The sequence below is a fragment of the Leucopleurus acutus genome (genome assembly GCF_964270905.1).
Source record: "Leucopleurus acutus genome assembly, chromosome: 16".
NCBI lineage: Eukaryota > Metazoa > Chordata > Mammalia > Artiodactyla > Delphinidae > Leucopleurus > Leucopleurus acutus.
The window spans coordinates 57,481,331-57,492,723 of NC_139158.1; positions in this window are offsets into that span (position 1 = coordinate 57,481,331).

Below are 11,393 nucleotides of genomic sequence, written 5' to 3' on the forward strand. Positions count from 1 at the left end.
GCGGCAATCCAGCCAGAGCAGAAGAACACCCTCGGCAGGCCGCCTCTTCCGTTGCGCCAACACGCAGCAAGCCAATCCAAACAAGCTGGGGGCGACCCGAAGGCCTCTTGTCCAATCGGCTGCCTGATTCGAGGCGGATCGACCGCGCCTCCGCCCAATGAAAGGCTCGGGGCGGGGCGGAGGACGGCAAGGGTGGGGATCCGGGCTGGGCAGAGGAGAAGGCGGTGTTGCTGAGCACAGAGTGATGGCGGCGCCGCCCAATAGACGCGTTGGTGGAGGGGTCTGCGCCCCCTTACACCGGGGTGCACAGGTAGGCGCTCCGGGCCCCAGAACTCTCCCGGGAGCCGCCTCGCGCCCCCGAGCCCCGCCGTGCTGCTGCGTCTCGTCGTCTCCCGGCTTGCGCCCTTCTCCAGCCCAGCGGTGTGCCGCAGGGTCTGGTCGCCAGCCGTTGGCAAACAGAAGGGCTTGAACCGCGGCTGAATTTAGCCTTTGTCCCTCGACCTGATTCCACTACTGCCGTCAAGGCCACCAGTCCTCCGCGCTCTGTTTGACCGCCACCCCCTTCCCCAGCACTGACACTGGCGTGTTTAGGCTAAGCCCCCTTCATTCCTCCTGCGTTAGACAGATGTTCCCAGTATGAGAACTAATGAAAGGACTGGGGTTGGTCTCCATGGCAACTGGAAGAAAGAGGTGGGTTATAAATCCTTTGCCACCCTCCTGTAGTGAAGGAGGGGGGTGTGGGAGCCAGGAAGTAGGGTTGGCTCTTGGAAGGAGAGTCTGGACCCCCTTTCCTTGTGGTGCAGTGGAGGACATAGAAGGATTTGGTGGCCGCCTCAGGGCCTGGGTTGTTGGGGATTTGGTCTGATTGGTTTTTTTTTAAATCATTGGGTTTTTGTTTTTTAAATCATTTTATCACCTTCTTTTTGCGGGTGAGAACATGGTCACCTCCAGCCCTGAGATACTGACCAAAGGTCCATCCAAGCGTCTCTTCTCCCATAGGTTGCCCATGCCTGGAATGACCCGTGGCTCTGTACCCCCAAGGCACTCCCTCATTCTGTCAAGTTGAACGGGATTGTGGGTTTATCTTGCTAGCAAATTATTTCATAAGTGCCTCCCCTGAGAGACTGTAATGCCCCTTATGTTCTTCATCTTTCCTGTAATGACTGCTAGTAGCAGGCTGAACAAGAAATATGAGCTTCTCTCTTGCTTATTGAATAGAATTGCCATGCTCACTCAAAACTAGCTCCCTGGGACTTCCCTGGTGGCACAGTGGTTAGGAATCCACCTGCCAATGCAGGGCACACAGGTTCGATGCCTGGTCCGGGAAGATGCCACATGTCGTGGAGCAACTCAGCCTGTGCGCCACAACTACTGAGCCTGCGCTCTAGAGCCCGCGAGCCACAACTAGTGAAGCCCACACACCTAGAGCCCGTGCTCCGCAACAAGAGAAGCCACCGCACTGAGAAGCCCGCACACTGCAACGAAGAGTAGCCCCCTCTCAGCGCAACTAGAGAAAGCCCGTGCGCAGGAACGGTAGGATTAACTCTGGAAACCCTATTTCCTAACTCTGGAAATTCCGTCTCCTGCAGGAAGCCACCCCAGAGGGATCCTACAAAAACCAAGAAAACGTATAGCTACTCTTCTAAATCTCAGTGCCCAGCATTGCCTACGTTTCTGCCTCCCGCAGCAACAACAAAAAAAAACGGTTCTCCTTGACCTGAGGAAACTTCCATCCAGGTCTGTGAGCTGCAATAGATCATCCTGAAGAATCAAGAATCATCATCACCTGAGACTGCCAAGACGAATCCCAACATCAAAACAACACTTGAGGGCTTCCCTGGTGACGCAGTGGTTGAGGGTCCGCCTGCCTGATGCAAGGGATACAGTTTCGTGCCCCGGTCCGGGAAGATCCTACAGGCCGCGGAGTGGCTAGGCCCGTGAGCCATGGCCACTGAGCCTGCGCGTCCGGAGCCTGTGCCCCGCAACGGGAGAGGCCACAACAGTGAGAGGCCCACGTACCGCAAAAAAAAAAAAAAAAAAAAAAAAAGCACTTGAAGCTTGTGTACCTTTTCTTTCTTTACTGTGTATAGTGTCTTTTATCTTTTTAAAATTTATTTATTTATTTATTTATTTTTGGCTCCGTTGGGTCTTCGTTGCTGCACGCGGGCTTTCTCTAGTTGCGGCAAGGGGGGTCTACTCTTCGTCGCAGTGCACGGGCTTCTCAGTGCGGTGGCTTCTCTTGTTGCAGAGCACGGGCTCTAGGTGTGCGGGCTTCAGGAGTTGTGGCTCGCGGGCTCTAGAGCGCAGGCTCAGTAGTTGTGGCACACGGGCTTAGTTGCTCCACGGCATATGGGATCTTCCCAGAGCGGGGCTCGAACCCGTGTCCCCTGCATTGGCAGGTGGATTCTTAACAATTGCACCACCAGGGAAGCCCAGAAAATAAATTTTTTAAGAGAAAAATGTATCATGGATTTACACTAATTTCCATTCATTTTTAAGGTTACAGAGTTTTTACTTAGCTTCTTTTATCTTAACCTGAAAATCTAAGGACTTCACAACATTCACTACTTATTTGCTTTATCATTAAATATATAGATAATAGTTTCAGAATAAAAATATCAGTATTACCAATGATGTGATTATTAAACACTGTTTAAGATTTTTCTGCCGTTCTTTTTGTCCTTAGGATACGTTGCACTAGGGATGAAAAATCAAATTGTGCTTTAAAGTCATTTGAAATAATTTCTTTCTGTGTAGTTCAGCCAACAACTCAATACAGAATTGAGTCCTTTTTTTTCCACTTTGATTCAATTTTTAGAGATTTAAATTTTTTCTTGCTTTTTCTAATGAAAGAAGCTACCATGTTGTGTGCTGCCCTATGAAGCAACCCATGTGGCAAGGGACTGAAGGCAGCCTCTGGCCAACAGCCAACAAGGAAGTGCAGCCCGCAGAGCAACATTTCAATGAGGAACTGAGACTTCCCTGGTTGTGCAGTGGTTAAGACTCTGCACTCCCAATGCAGGGGGCCCAGGTTCAATCCCTGGTCAGGGAACTAGATCCCTCATGCCACAACAAAGAGCCCGTATGCTGCACTAAAGATCCCGCACGCGGCAATGAAGATCCCACGTGCCGCAACTAAGACCTGGCAAAGCCAAATAAATTTAAAAAAAAAAAGTGAGGAACTAAATCCTGCAAGAACCATGTGAGTGAGCTTGGAATTGAATCCTCCCCAAACTGCAGCCCTGGCCAACACCTTGATTGCAGCCTTGTGAGAGACCCTGAGCCAGAGGACGCAGCAAACCTGCACCTGAAATCTTAACCCACAGAAACTGAGATACTAAATGTGTTGTTTTAAGCTATTAAGTTTTGGAATAATTTCTCATGCAGCATTAGTTAATGGATCACCTCCATAGGGGCTGTGTTATATATACTCTTAACTGTTGGATGACTGCAGGGAAAGTAGAATGCTGATTAATCAGTTAATGATGAGGTCAACTGATCTCATCAGTTGACCAATGGTCTTGAGTAGAATTGTGTGGGGCTCTGGCTTTGCCCTGTTCTCCATTTCATTAGTGATTTGGTGGCTCATCCTGCACATGTTGGGGAAAAATCCAGAGCCAGAGGATCCTCAACCAACTGAAACAATGACCAAGTTGTTTGGATTGTTGCATGAACTAAATTCAATTCAACAAAGACCCATTAAGCTTGGCAACAATAGTTTGTGGAGCAATACAGGGGGCTGTAGAGAAGGCCCTGCACCCCACTGCTTTGAAATGGACTCGAGAGAGCATCCCCAGCCCCAGGCCAAGGGTGGGATTAAGTCAGGGCTATCAAATGGCACAGAAGTACATAGAGAGAGGCAAGGAATGATGTCTATCAACCCCCCTAAAAAGGAAACAGGATTGCAAGGGATTAAAGGACATTATCAATTGTTGCTCTTTCTCTTTAGTCAAAAAAGTCTCCTTAAAAATGCAGTGACTAGGGCTTCCCTGGTGGCGCAGTGGTTGAGAGTCCGCCTGCCGATGCAGGGGACACGGGTTCATGCCCCTGTCCGGGAAGATCCCACATGCCGCGGAGCGGCTAGGCCCGTGAGCCATGGCCACTGAGCCTGTGCGTCCGGAGCCTGTGCTCCGCAACGGGAGAGGGCACAACAGTGAGAGGCCCGCGTACCGCAAAAAAAAAAAATTTTTAATGCAGTGACTCAATGAGTCAGCACCTGCTTTTAACAAGATCCCCAAGAGGATTTGTATCTCTACTGAAGTTGGAGACACTCTGGACTATATAACTCTGTATAGTTTGAAATTTTTTTTAATTTCACTTTTTTATTGAAATATACTTGATTTACAATGTTGTGTTAATTTCTGCTGTACAGCAAAGTGACTCAGTTATACGTACATTCTTTTTTATATTCTTTTCCATTATGGTTTATCCCAGGATATTGAATATAGTTCCCTGTGCTATACAGTAGGACCTTGTTGTTTATCCATTCTATATGTAATAGTTTGCATCTACTAACCCCAAACTCCCAGTCCACCCCTCTGCCACCTGCCCTCCCCCTTGGAGGACAAGTCTATTCTCTTGAGTCTGTTTCATATATAGGTTCGTTTGTGCCCTATTTTAGATTCAACATATAAGTGATATCATATGGTATTTGTTCTTCTTCTGATTTACTTCACTTAGTATGATAATCTCTAGTTGTGGTATTTTATTTATTCTTTTTTAAAATTTATTTATTTATTTATTTTGGCCTCGCTGTGCAGCTTTTGGGATCTCAGTTCCCTAACCAGGGACTGAACCCAGGCCGTGGCAGTGAAAGCCTGGGATCCTAACCACTTGACCACCAGGGAACTCCTGGTGGAATTTTAACTTTTTACAGCAAGCAGATATTCGTGTATTACCTGTGTAATTAAAAGATGATTTAAAGAGACTAGATTATAAGGAAGGTGAAAATTCTGAAGGGAGACTGACCCCCTGGACTGGGACTCCTGGAAGGAAGGAGTCCACTGAGCCAGGCCAGAAGGTGACAGCCAGCCACATGTGGAGAACTGAGGAGCTTGTCTCTGAGTAGAGACTCCTGAAAGTGAAGGTGGGAGGAAAAAGGGGGAGGGGTCCTGAACAAGCTCCCCAGATTGAAAGTTCTATTTACATTCACTGCAGGAGCCTCACTTCAAGCAGATATCTGGCCAGGGTAGATCCTCAGAACTGTGGGCTGAATAAAAGAAATGTTAAAGGATCTTAAGTTCTAGAAGTAATAACAGCAGAATTACTGGAAACGTGAGTCCATGGGCTCACAATTCTAACGACATCGTCCTGATAGCAAGTAGTGAAAAAAGCAATTCTTTCAGCAGTTACCACAGTTTCTCTCTTTCCCAATTCCTTTGGACAGATCTCCTGCAAGAAGCTGATTTCCAACTGCATGTGATAATGAAAGGATTTTTCTTTCTTCTTATGTTAAGTACAAGCAAACTGATGAAATAGGAGACAGCATCTGACTGCTAGGAAATCAGCGATTCAGACAGTATGGCAGTGGCACTTGGGGATGGGGAAGGACAGAGGAGGGGAGGAAGCTGGTACAGCCAGTCCATGCCAAGGACACTCAAGGGCTGATGGGACTGAGCTCTGGAGGAGGAAGGATTTGACATCACCTGGTCCAGCCTCATGGTTTATGGGTCCAGGAAGGAAAGGGACGCCAGGAGCTGGCTGTGGACCCAGGACTAGAACCCAGGGCTACTTCCCTTCTTCATCTTTCTCACTGTTCCCATTTTCTCTCCCCACCTCCACCTTTCTGGCTGCTGCCCACCCCGTCCCCCCAGGTCCCTTCTGTCTTTGAAGTACCCTTTTCAGCATGTATATTTTACTTCAATAAAAAGCTGTGGGGTTGAGGGGGTATTTTTCTTTTATTGCTGTTTTTATAGAAACAGCATTGAGTAAGTAGAAGGAAGATATTCAGTGTAAGTTGTTTGTGTGGGTTTTTTTTTTATTATTTTTGGCTGTGTTGAGTCTTCATTGCTGCACTCAGCCTTTCTCTAGTTGCGGCGAGTGGGGACTACTCTTTGTTGCAGTGCGTGGGCTTCTCATTGCGGTTGCTTCTCTTGTTGCGGAGCACAGGCTCGGCGCACGGGCTTCAGTAGCTGTGGCGTGTGGGCTTCCATAGTTGTGGCTTGTGGGCTCTAGAGCGCAGGCTCAGTAGTTGTGGCACATGGGCTTAGTTGCTCCCCAGCATGTGGGATCTTCCCGGACTAGGGCTCGAACCCATGTCCCCTGCATTGGCAGGTGGATTCTTAACCACTGCGCCACCAGGGAAGCCCCCAGTGTAAGTTTTTTAAATGCAGGCAGGAAGGTGAGAATTTACTCTGAAGAATTTGAGGTAAGCCATGAGAATTTAGAAAGGCTAATAAGTGAGAGGGATCTATTCAAAAAAGCTTCCAAAAGGAGCTGGGCTTTAAGCCAGGCCTTAAAAAAACTTTAGTGGGTGCAGTAGCTAAGCCATGACTTGCAGCAGAGCCCTCTAGCCGTTGGCCTTATCCTTACAGGCAGCACCACTGACCCCAGGGAGGGATAGGGAGCTGGATGAAGCATGTATGTGCCCACTCCCATCCCATTCCGGCAGTGGAGACCCCTCGCAGAGCCCATATCCTTCCCTCTGAGAGACTGAATATACAAAAGGACAGTGGCCAGACCATATATGACAATAGAACTCTCTGCAGTAACCAGCCTGGAAAGCCAAACCACAGCCTCTGCAGCAGTCATCCAGAATGATCAGGTCTTGGTTAATGTGTGCCAGCTTCTTCCCAATCCCCAACCACCTCTTCCCTCTCTTCCATCTCGGGACCAACCAGAGAAAGTCAAATATGTTCCCCAACCAATCACATAAGGTGCCCCTCTTCTAGTTAGCCAGCCTCCAGTGTCCCAGGCAAACAACCTCCAATCACAGCACATCTGAAGCCTTCCCTTTCTTTTATTCACCACAGTGTTTTCCCAGTCCCTGCCTGCCTTTGATACCCTCCTGGCCAAATGCAAGTGACAGTGGCTGCTCTTACAAGCTCAGAATGAACAGCCTATGTTTGTTCTCATTTGGGTGACCTTGGTTTATCTCCATATCTCTAAAGCGATTCTGTACACAAACTGAACGTACTCATGAAACCAACACCCAAATCAAAGGTAACCATGCCGACTTTCAATGCCATAGATCAATTTTGCTTATTTCTGTACTTTTTGTATGAATAGAATCACCCAGTAAACACTTTTGTGTGTGTACTTTTTTTTTTTTTTTTTTTTTTTGCGGTACGCGGGCCTCTCACTGTTGTGGCCTCTCCCATAGCGGAGCACAGGCTCCGGACACGCAGGCTCAGCGGACATGGCTCACGAGCCCAGCCGCTCCGCGGCATGTGGGAGCTTCCCAGACCGGGGCACGAACCCATGTCCCCTGCATCAGCAGGCGGACTCTAAACCACTGCGCCACCAGTGAAGCCCTCTACTGACTTCTTTTTCTCAACATCATGTCTGTGCAATATATCCACATTGAGTGTAGCAATATTTTCATTCGTATTCATTGTTGTGCACTAGTATTCTACTGTATGACTTTACCCCAACTTTTATATATATATATATATATATATATATATATATATATATATATATATATATATCCATTCTACTGTGGATAGACCTTTGGGTTGCTTCCAGTTTGGGGCTATTTTGAACAGTGCAGTTAGAAATATTCTTGCACATATCTTGGTAGACATGAGCTCTTGTTTCTGTCATGTACATACCCAGGAGTGGAATTGCTGGGTGATAGGTTATGCATGTGTTCAGCTTTAGTAGATACTGCCTATTTTCCAACAGGGTTTTACTAACTTACATTACCCCTAAAGTTTGAGAGTTTCAGTTGCTCTATATTTCCATCAACATTTGATCTTGTCAGACACTTTCATTTTAGCCATCCTGATAGGTGTCTTTGTAAATTTATACTTAATATTTTTCTTGTTCCCTAGAGGTTCTAAGTTTTACTGTTTTCCTGGATTTCATTGTTATAATTGTAAATAGTACATGACTGATCAAAACAACACTTTTCTCTCCTCCCCCCCACCCCTGCCCTTGCTTTTAGACACTCCTTTAGACCACTCACAATTATATTGGAGACAGTGGGTGATAGAAGGGGGCACTTAAGGTGGGCTTTTTGCATTATTATTGTGTCTCTCCAAGGCCTGTCCCCATACTCTGCACTCAGTAGGAGCAAAATAAATATCTGTTGTATAAATACGTGAAATAAATGACATGAAAGCCTATATGTCTCCACCATACTTTGTGAGTCATTCCCGACCACTGGAGTGTATGCAGGTGTCTTACTCATTTTAGGCCTTAGACCTGGCACAGGGGAATCCTTTAACAAACAATATCTGCTAAACCAAACTGACCTCCAGCTGCCTCACCTCATTCAGCCTCAGGCCATTGAGCCTGGGCACATACAAGATGATTATATTCATATTGTCACAGCATCCCTGAGACTATATTAATTATATATTGCACATCATTACACTATTATAGCAGGTGCCAGATCTTGGCACACCGGGCAGAGATGTGATGGTGTGAAATCTTACTTTAAATGGAGTCCCAGGCTCCAGACACCTGATCAGCTGTGGGTCATGGGCATGGAGAGCATCCAACTCTGGGGCCCACAGGCCAGAGTCTTCCCTTGCATTGTCCCCTCTGGTCCTTTGTCCCTCCCAGTCTTGCAGATCAGCTGTAAATTGGGTCATACTTGTATCCGTTTCATAGGGTCATTGTGAGGATTAAACAAGTTAATACATGTAAGGCACCTAGCCCAGCACCTGGTATGCAAAAAGGTATGGGGTAAGTGGTAGCACTTTTTATTATTGCTGTTATTAACAGCAGCAGCAGCAGCAGGGATGAGGAGTGCTGAGTGACCATGCCCTGCACCAAGTGTGAACTTCATGGCCCTGGGCTACATGGAAAAGAGCAGAAAGGGGAACATGTGATTTTTATCCATAAAGAGCTATCACTTCCAGCACAGACTAGCCCAGGGACCCTGAACACTACTCTCCCTGAAGGTGGGGATGGAGGTGTTCCTTGGCCATCAGCTTCACGATAGTGCATTGGTAGAAAGCAAGGGACCTCAAGGCTTGAATGACTCCATTTCTAAGGAGACTCCTATAAGAGCAGGACACATGCTGTGAAGTTTGAATCTGGCCAAGAATGGGAATTTCTGCCTGCTGGAAGGGCTTTGTCAGAGCCTAAAGGAGACTCCTCGTGCAATGGGGCAAACTGCCACTGGACACACCCGTCAATCGTCACCTCTCTGGGACAGAAGCAGTAGCCAGATACTTCCAAGGAGCTTGTCAGTGAAGGAACCTCCTCTGGTTCTCTACTCCTAAGACGGAACCAGTGCTACTCACACTTTGAACTGGTTCAAGAGGGATGTCACCCACTGAGGCCAAGAAACCAAGAGGGGAATGCCTTGGAAGAAAAAAGAGGGCCTTTGCGACAGAATCCTCCTGTCCCAAGTCTTTCCCTTGACTTTCTGAACTCTTCACTTTCTGACTTACAAAAAGAACCTGTACAGAAAAGGGGGAATCAGGCAGGGATGAACAAGACTATCCATGAGTCCATAATTATTGAAGGTGTGTAATGGGCACGTGGAGGGGAGAGGTAATTATTCTAGTTTCTGTACTTCAGTGTGTGCTTAAAAGCTTTCCATAAAAAAGAAGCTATGAATAATCCATGGCCTGAAAGAGTAAAGGGCATCTTGCTGATCTTTTTTTTTTTTTTTTTTTGGCTGTACGCGGGCCTCTCACTGTTGTGGCCTCTCCTGTTGCGGAGCACGGGCTCCGGATGCGCAGGCCCCATGGCCATGGCTCACGGGCCCAGCCGCTCCGCGGCATGTGGGATCTTCCCGGTTCGGGGCACGAACCCGTGTCCCCTGCATCGGCAGGCGGACTCCCAACCACTGCGCCACCAGGGAAGCCCTCTTGCTGATCTTTGACTAGAAATTCTCCCAAATCAATTAAATCTGAGCACATCCAACCAGGGAAACAAGGTGAGAGTGTGGTATTAGTCTGGCTTCGGTGGGTCATCAAGCAGAATCGGCAGGTGTTTCCCAGGGAAAGAGAAGCAGTGGTAGCTCTTGGGCTTTGAAGGAAATGTTTCAACAGGAGAGAGAGAAAAGATGGAGAGGGATTTATATGTAGGTACCTTGGCTACTGCTGAGTCTGCCCTTAAGCGCTTAGGATGGCACTGGGCCCTCTGGCCCCATCCTGGCCTTTACACCGAGGTAAAGGGTGCTTCCCCATCTCTCTTATCAACTACCCCAAGCCCTCTCCTGGCCACAGGCCAATTCCCAATCCTCCTTGAAGTTGACATTTTATTGACAACAGCCAAAATAGGAATGCTGTTCAATGCAGGCCAAGTCAGGGCTTCTGAGCAGCATAATTTGAAATGTGCCAGGATGGTCCCTAAATGTTTCCTACACACCTTACCCAAAGGTATCTCCCACATGGCTGGTCACTGTGCTTAAAATTCTACCATTTAAGTAGCATATTTTGGGTCTACAAGCTGCTTTCTTGAGATAACTTTTTTCTAAAGCTACCTTGGGAGGGTAACACATTAAAACCAGTACCTATTCATGAACTGTTCACTGACCTGGGTACCTGGGAGGGAGGAAGCAGCACAGAGGGTTAAGAGCAAGAGTGATGGGGCGTGGTTGCAGACAGCTTGGGTAGGGACCACTCCTGGCTTCAGGGTACAGGTGGTTGCATTTGGAGAGAGGGTTGAAGAGAAGCTCAGAGGTGGAAGTAGAGGTCATTAGGTTGCTGAAGTCCCCGAGGGCAGCGTAAAGAAAGGCTGTAGCAGCCAGAGCAGGGTGCAGTACCCTGCAGACTGACAGTTTGGGGGTGGGCCACAGTGAGCCCTACCCCTTATGTCTCCACAGGGTTCTAGTTCCTATCCCTTGCAGAGCTCAGAAATGAAGGTAGCTCCCAAGGCTCCTATGCCTGGCCCTTGTCCAGCAATGGCTGCTAGGAATGAACCCACAAGGATATCCCTCAATCCGTCTGTCTGCTGGGCGGCACCCTAGCCCCCACCCTGCACAGTTGCCCCAGTGGACATGCCTCCCTCCTCACTCCCCAACAATTCCCCAGTGCATGGAATAAAGTAAGGGACAAATATAAAAGGGGCATAGGCAGTAGGGTTTGGGTCTGCTTCTAAAGGCACAGCCAAGTGCTCCAGTCCCTCCACATTTGAATAGAGATAATGTATCCACCCCTAGTAAATGAAATGTCAGGAACCATTCTAAGATTTATATAGATAAACTCATTTAATCCTCACAACACTAGGACATGTATATCTATACATAAAATTTTACTATTCATCCCCAT